An 8,709-nucleotide genomic window follows, 5' to 3' on the forward strand; every position below is an offset into this window, starting at 1 on the left:
GCATGGTATTGTGGTTGCAAAGATGGACCTCGGCATGGACGTAGGGAGTGAAGTTGCGCATCATGCAGCCTATTGCGCACAGTTTAAGTCGTACCACGACGTCCTCTGGCTGCACGAAAAGCATTATTCAACATATTGGCGTTGCTGTTAGTTTCCTCCGAGCCATAATCAGTAGCTAGCGGTCATCCACTGCAGTAATAGCCCTTGGACGGCCTGAGCGAGCATGCCATCGTCATTTCCTGTCTCATTGTATCTCCTCCATGTCAGAGCAACATCGCTGTGGTTCACTCCGAGACGCCTGGACACGTCCCTTGTTGAGAGCACAAAGTAAAAATACGGACGCGATCGAACCGCGGTGTTGACCGTCTAGGCATGGCTGCACTACAGACTCCAGGAGCCGTTTACATCCTTTCCGGTGGAATGACTGGAACTAATCGGCTGTTGGACTCCTCCATTTGACAGGTGCTGCTTATGCATGGTTGTTTACATCTTTGGCCTAACAGTCAAAGGGACTGTGTCTGTGATACAATATCCACAGTCAACGTCTGCCTGCAGGAGTTCTGAGAACCAGAGTGATGTAAAACTTTTTTTGATGTGTGTATATACTCGCACCTACATAGGGAGAAATGGCCATTATTATAAAATCAGAGCTTGCGCAGAAAGAGTTCTGAATAGAGGATAATGCGGATGAGATAAAATTAAGGAGAGAGGCAAATCCTCATCTACAGCAGGTGAGAATTTTTATGGAGGAGAATGTGCCATATCAAGGGGCCACAATTACTCTTGACAAATCAATCGAATTATTTGGCAATCCAGACCGCCCGATATGAATCCCATCGAGCACTTATCGGACGTAATCGACAGACCAGTTCATGCACAAAATCCTGCACCGGCAACACGGCTACAGAGGCAGCGTGGTTCAATATTTCTGCAGGGGACTTCCAATGACTTGTTGAGACCATGCCAGGTCGAGTTGTTGCAAAACAATGTCCGACACGATATTAGAAGATATCCCACGACTTTCGTCACTTCAGTGTAGCACGTAAGATATTCATGTCAATAAAAAATTATCACTGTACACCGGTCGGTCCACTGAACAATTCTGGCGCATTATGTATTAAAAAGTTGCCTACGTGAGAATTCGACAAGTGAGTGTGCAGACGCCTGTATTTCTGCTTTTAGCGTTGCTGTAAACCTCTCTTTCGAGGCTGATAAACTGCCATGCAACGATACCCCGGAGACCGCCTACCGTTCAGAGCTGATCGTGTCTCCCGTTTGAGGTATTGACTGCCGCATCGCGCTTAGAGTTTCAGTTCTCCGGTATCGTTCTCCGTCGGAGATTACATAACGGGGCCTGGTCTCGTCTTCCAGTCTTTTTTCCTCCCGCTTCTGCACATATTGTGTATCAGATCGAGTAAAGTAGATAGTCGATACACACGATATATCTTCCCAAGCCGCTAGTGAATTACAACACCCCCAGCAGCTGTCAGGCGCCCAGGCGAATTTGGGTATGAATTTTATAAGGAAACATGAAACATTAATCGTTGTTTTTTCGGTTCCACAACCTCGTGTACTTACGAAATACCATACTGTATTACACTAAATATTGAGCAGTGGTTAGCACACTGGACTCGCATTCGGAATGACGACGGTTCAATTCCGCGATCGGCTATCCTGATTTATGTTTTCTCTGATTTCTCTAAATAGCTCTAGGCAAATTCCGGGATGGCTCCTTTGAAAGGGCACGGCCGACTTCCTTCCCCGTCCTTCCCTAATCCGATGAGACCTCGCCACAACAATCCCAACTAACTATTGATGAATACAATACGAGTAGGAAGGCTTTCGATTTGCAGTATATTTCAAGATGATTTGACGATTTCAAATTTGAATAATAACCTAACTAATCGCGAAACAAAGTTGAACATTTTACACAACAATTTTTCATGTTTACTTATGAAATATGCCATGCGAGTTCCGAGTTCGAGTCTCGGTCGGGCACACAGTTTTAATCTGCCAGGAAGTTTCATATCAGCGCACACTCCGCTGCAGAGTGAAAATCTCATTCAGGTTCTTATCTACTTACCGCGCACTTTTCGCCTCAACAAATGGCTACACACCAGACGAATATCTTCACAAAACTAACCCTGAAACTGATATTCCATGTCAACACTCGGCGCCTATCTGTTTCTTATAAGCTTTTCTTGCTACAGCCAGCCTTCGTAATCTTTTATTTTGCCATCGTCAGTTAATTTTCTGCCTAAAATATCTAGTACTACTAGTGTCTTATTTTCTAGCTCAATTCCCTCTGCATCACCCAATTCACTTCGGCAGAGCAGCATTACAGTTCTTTTAAAGTTCAGCTTACGATCTCTTTCAAACACACTCTTCATTCTGTTCAACTGATCTTACATGTCGCTAGTCGTCTGTGGCACAGTTGTAAAATGACTGGCAAATCTGAATGTCTTTTTAATTTTTCTCCCTTCATTTTAATTGCTTATCTAAATTGGTCCTTGTTTTCCTTAAGTTTTGCTCTACGTACAGATTGGATAATATCGGCGATATGTTACAATCTGGCCTCTCTCTCTTCTAGACTACTGCCTCCCTTTCACCTGCTTCGACTCTCAAAACTACAGTCTGGTATCTGTACAAACTGCAGATAGCCCTTCCTTCCCTGTATTTTGTCCCAGCTATCTTCGGAATAGTAAATTGTAATTCTGTCAGAGACAGCAAAGGACTTGGAAGAGCAGTTGAACGGAATGGATAGTGTCTTGAAAGGAGGATATAAGATGAACATCAACAAAAGCAAAACGAGGATAATGGAATGTAGTCGAATTAAGTCGGGTGATGCTGAGCGAACTAGATTAGGAAATGAGACACTTAAAGTAGTAAAGGAGTTTTGCTATTTGGGGAGCAAAATAACTGATGATGGTCGAAGTAGAGAGGATATAAAATGTAGACTGGCAAGTATAGCGTTTCTGAAGAAGAGAAATTTGTTAACATCGAGTATAGATTTAAATGTCAGGAAGTCGTTTCTGAAAGTGTTTGTATGTTGTGTAGCCATGTATGGAAGTGAAACATGGACGATACATAGTTTGGACAAGAAGAGAATAGAAGCTTTCGAAATGTGGTGCTACAGAAGAATGCTGAAGATTAGACGGGTAGATCACGTAACTAATGAGGAGGTATTGAATAGAATTGGGGACAAGAGGAGCTTGTGGCACAACTTGACTAGAAGAAGGGATCGGTTGGTAGGACATGTTCTGAGACATCGAGGGATCACCAGTTTAGTATTTGAGGGCAGCGTGGAGGGTAAAAATCGTAGAGGGAGACCAAGGGATGAATACACTAAGCAGATTCAGAAGGATGTAGGCTGCAGTAGGTACTGGGAGCTGAAGAACCTTGCACAGGATAGAGTAGCATGGAGAGCTGCATCAAACCAGTCTCTGGACTGAAGACCACAACAACAACAACATCTTCGGAATTCCAAAGAGTGTATTACCATAGCGATTACCTGAAACTTTTTTAACCCATAAACGATGTAAATAGAGATTTTTCGGTCTTCAATCTGTCTTCTAAGAAAAGTGATACGGGTAGTATTAACTCATCTGTTTTTAGTTTTCTGTGTAACCCAGAATGATAACCTCCAGACCGCGTATCTTCCAGACAGAAAATAATGGAAGGAGGTCGAGAACTAAAGACCTCTAAAAAGGAGCTCATTGACGATTACGTTGTAAGTAACGAATACAATAATGTCGATATTCAGACTTTCACGAAAGCGTCTCGCACGAGCATCGTTACTCCCCATACGAACTGTGTCTCGAACAACAGAGCTTTTCTGCCGCGAGAAGTTTTTCTAATCTACTGACTGCGTTAACTGGCTAAAGACAGGTGTAGTCGCTCAATTCGCAGTTCAGTGCATGGTTTTAACTTGTCACTCATCTTATGTCTCAATAAAGAAGAGTTTCATGGTCGAAATGAAAGCGTCCTAACTCGAACGTTCTGAACGGCACGAAAACGTGCTTAGAATAGAAATCGCTCATCCCAAAAGCAGCGATATGAGCCATCTGCATGCAAAACTTCGTGTCTTATGAGGAGACCCATTTGAATGATGGTCTATTCATGGTCTAAGAGAAGAACTTTAGTCCCTCGAAGAAACCGTGTCATGGTGCTAGTAGTTTTCAACAGGACAATGCTCGCTGACACGTGGCACTCGGCTATACTAACAGTCTAAGTGATACTGAGATAGTCCGTGATCAGCAAGACCCCCAGATCTGTCATCGATAGAATATGAGTGGCAACACATCCAACATCAACTCCGCTCCAGGGCCAGTATCCCAGATATCTAGAACCAGTTACATCTTTATGGAACCAGCTTCCCACAGGAGAACACACAACGACTTTATGAGATCCTTGCCAACTGATTCAGTGCATATATCCATGCCAGAGGGGATGCCTTCCAAATCTGAGTCGATATTGTAATTACTGAAATAATATCACATACGATCTCCGGCTGTAAAGTTTTTTTCATGTCTTTAAAACTTTTTTTGGACGTTGGGCAAGAAACTATTAAAGATATGGTCATTCAAGCAATATGAAGCGTTGGAACCTCAATTTTAATAAATATATTAACACTGCTAATATTTTCGCTGTTCCATGTCCTAACACAGTTCTGCTGTAAGAGTACGCGGCATCCGTCAGTGAAACGGCAAGATTTTAGGTAATGAAGAGTTGCGTTCAAAGGATAGCAGCCACCACCATCTAGACAGTGTGCCGTTTAGTTGCTAGGGATCGTTGGTCAGGTGGGCAATCAGGGAAATCACATTATCAGAGTGGTGAGAATTTCGTGAAAATACTACCTGCTTCTCGACATCATTGTAACGTACCACGTAGCGAGTCTGTTCGATAAGATTATTCGAACGTGGATAAGCAACGTCTCGTGAAATGGATCGATATCTATCAAAAAGGGGTGGGATATTAAGAACTGTTCCGGCTGCTGAATACATCGTAGATGTTATACATGTGATGATCAGAAGTCCGCCGCGATCAGCCAAATTACGTGACCGACGCCTCGGAGAAAGCGACCCCCTGAAGAACATAATATTTATTCTTACTTCACATTGTGCATTCTCTTAATCTGATCGACTATCAGTAGCGAACCAAATCCTCTAGGAATATGCTCAGAATTGTTGCAGAAATTGACGCCCAGTTGAACAATATATGACGAGGGGCTCTTCTGCCTTTATTATCTTGTCAATAAACAGCATTTCAGGTACTAGACGAGGAAAACGCTCGTTTTGCTGACCGAACAATGTGTCTATTCTCTCGGGTGCTACTTGGGTGGAGCCAATGAGATCGTACATGGCATAGAGTATGGCCCTCCAGAACCTATCGATTCCGTATTCGGTTGAAAGACGTGGGATCCCGACCAACGCGAGCAGCGATATCGCAGAACGATAAAGCGCTGTTTCCACGGGCCACTATCCTGCCGCTGTCAAATTCCGACAATGGTTGGTATAGGTTCCTACTGCTTATACGACACATAACACGATATTCTCTAAAAACAATCAAAATTCTAATTCACTTTATGAATGGAAGGTCGCTGCGTAATCTTTTCTTATATACAATATAACTGAACTGAACTCCGTCCGAACAGGCCTAGTAAGGCCAACGGGACCGACCGACCGCCGTGTCATCCTCAGCCCACAGGCGTCACTGGATGTTGATATGGAGGGGCATCTGATCAGCACACCGCTCTCCCGGCCGTATGTCAGCTTCCGAGACTGGAGACACTACTTCACATACAAGTATCTCCTCAGTTTGCCTCAAGGGCTGAGTGCACCCCTCTTGCCAACAGCGCTCGGCAGACCAGATGGTCACCCATCCAAGTGCTAGACCAGCCCGACAGCGCTTAACTTCGGTGATCTGACGGGAACCGGTGCTTCCACTGCGGCAAGGCCGTTGCCTTATATACACTATACACAATGTAATTATGTGGCGTTACACCTACCTGCTCGGTACTGTTGTGCTGAAATAGTTATCACTTGCTCACCCAAGCATGTACAGAGGTCTGGGTTAAAGGTGTTCAAAAAGATTTACTCACATTTCAGTACCTCTTAAGGTTACAAATTTATCTGTCCAACATTGTACACAAGAGCTCAAATATTTTTATGCACTCGAGATAGGTGTGTCCTGTCACTGTAGACACCATTAGAAAATTGTATCAATTAGACCATGTTAATGTATTCCCAACCACCCATTAACTTTTGGTGTTCCTTTTGTACGCAATCGCCGGCCGCTGTGACCGGGCGGTTCTAGGTGCTTCAGTCCGGAACCGCGATGCTGCTACTGTCGCAGGTTCGAATCCTGCCTCGGGCATCGATGTGTGTGATATCCTTAGGTTAGTTAAGTTTAAGTAATTCTAAGTCTCTAAGTCTAGGAGACTGATGTTAAGTCTCATCATAGTGCTCAGAGCCATTTGAAACACTTTTTTTTTCCTTCTTTTTTTCTTTTTTTTTTCTTTTACACACAATCACTCCCCCTCCGCCGTGATCCTCAGGCATACTGTGTTGCAAAATTTGGAATTTGTTAGCACGTAACCGGAAACGTTTGTGTACAATGTTGTGCGCACTCTGCATCTCCACGTGTTGACTGTCAGGTTTACGTCTGCATTCTGACAATAAATAAACATGCGTGAGGATGCGACGTACGACTCAGTGCTGCTCATGAAATGGTGAGGACCACATCTTGAAGAGAGTTTCTATCGATTGCGTATTTGCCCAATAAGCGAAAATGTTGAGTTCCTTCATCATAAATATTTGTTTGCATATATCTCTAGTCCGGACACCCTGCAGTAAACTTCATGCCAGTCTGACGCTTGTTCCATGCCGCTTTAGTGGGCATATGTCTAATCCAGATAATCTCTCAGGGAGAACCAGTAACTATATACTATTTGTACCTACTATTCTTGAAAAAACAATCTTTACGAACCTAATGCAGAGTTTTTACAACAAATATAAATAAACATAATCATTTACTTTTATAACTAAATAGACACCAATTCCAGATCTCAGAAGGAGAAACATGGTTTCATATGTCTTGTACTGGGGTAGCATTTACTTACATGTTTTATTGAGTGCTTAACACATTCAGTTGTCACCTGTTTCTAAACGGATAACTGAGTTTCAAAATGTGCCCAAGCAGAGAGAGACAAGTAATTTTTTTGCGTGTGTATAGCTAATGGCAGTAACTGACATGATCTGTTAATATGAGGCTCGACACAGTGAGATGTTTCGGTGTTCAAGAATTTCGCTTCGCGCTGTCAAGAGTTTCTCGGCTGCCGCAAAAACTGTACACAAGGCGCTGTTTACCTCGGTTGATTCTCGCGTGTGTATACAGGGGGAAGTAAACAAAAGACGGCCGCGATGCTACGCTTCAGCAGGATGTCAGCCCAAACTCCTCGGATGGTTTCTCCTCCGCTGTGACGCCGTTAATGGCTCGTCTTTCGCGGCGCAGCAACAAGCGATTTAGACAGAGTCGCAGAAGCTGCGTAGCTTTACACAGCGAGGCGCTCGGTTATCTGCGGCTGCTGATGAGGCGTCAGTGAAATGTCGCTTAAGTGCTCATGTGCGCGACGGGCGGCTGGCGACGGCCTTCACACCCAGATCTCCCCAGGAGGGCCTGAACTGCTACTGTTATGCATAACAGATGTGAGTAGACTAGAAATAGTTTACATAGCAGCACATGGAAAACGAAGCTTAATTATGTGCAGTATAAATACGGGAAAATATATTGAAGTTATATATAAAATATAGCTGCACCACGCCGTAGTTTGGAGCACTGCACTGTTTGGTACCAATACACCAAAATGACGTCATAGGGAGAGAGGTGCCATCTTGTGATGAACACGAAGTAAGAAGAGATATTACGGCCAGAACGGAAGAATGAATTGATTGTTGGTGTTAATAACGATCATCCTCCTTTACCTCCTCTGCACTACTGCAGACGACGTGTCACTGCGCACATGTGTTCTGTGCATGCAGTACACGTGAGGCGCCTAGTTGTTTCCACTGCACTGTGTGGGATACGAAGGTTCTGTTATAGTTCACTAACCTGCTGTCTTCAAGTTGATATCCCCAGCGCAGGAAACAGAACCCAGGTCGTAGGTTCTGTATCTTGAGGATTAAACTGACTTTTAGCGAGGTTCTGTTCTGAAATAATGTATCACATTTTTGGGATGCCATTCACGTATTTTAATATAGCCACACGAGAAGACTACATGATCTTAATACAACACCTTCTGATACAAAATGGCTCTGAGCACTATGGGACTTAACGTCTGTGGTCATCAGTCCCCTAGAACTTAGAACTACTTAAACCTAACTAACCTAAAGACAATACACACATCCATGCCCGAGGAAGGATTCGAACCTGCGACCGTAGTGATCACGCGGCCCCAGACTGAAGCACCTAGAGCCGCACGGCCACACCGGCCGGCCTTCTGATACAACAAAGTACATTATCAAACACAATGTTTACGAAAAATGTATTTTTACACTATTTGTGGCATATTTCTGTGCTCATGACTACCGGAGTGAATCTTTTAATACTGAAAACTGACAAACACTTCCTGCCCCAGACAACATGACTGTACATCTCTACTGCCTAATCCAGAGTGATGAACAGGAACTTAAAAAAAATTGGAAACACATC

At 43.7% G+C, this 8,709-nt stretch overlaps 1 pseudogene; it reads right to left on the reverse strand.

Annotated features, from left to right (window-relative positions):
- Positions 1–5,845: 5,845 nt before the first annotated feature.
- Positions 5,846–5,963, reverse strand: LOC126285582 (5S ribosomal RNA; annotated as a pseudogene).
- Between the last annotated feature and the right edge of the window lie 2,746 nt (positions 5,964–8,709).

This window comes from Schistocerca gregaria, chromosome 8 (assembly GCF_023897955.1).
Source record: "Schistocerca gregaria isolate iqSchGreg1 chromosome 8, iqSchGreg1.2, whole genome shotgun sequence".
NCBI classification, from domain to species: Eukaryota; Metazoa; Arthropoda; class Insecta; order Orthoptera; family Acrididae; genus Schistocerca; species Schistocerca gregaria.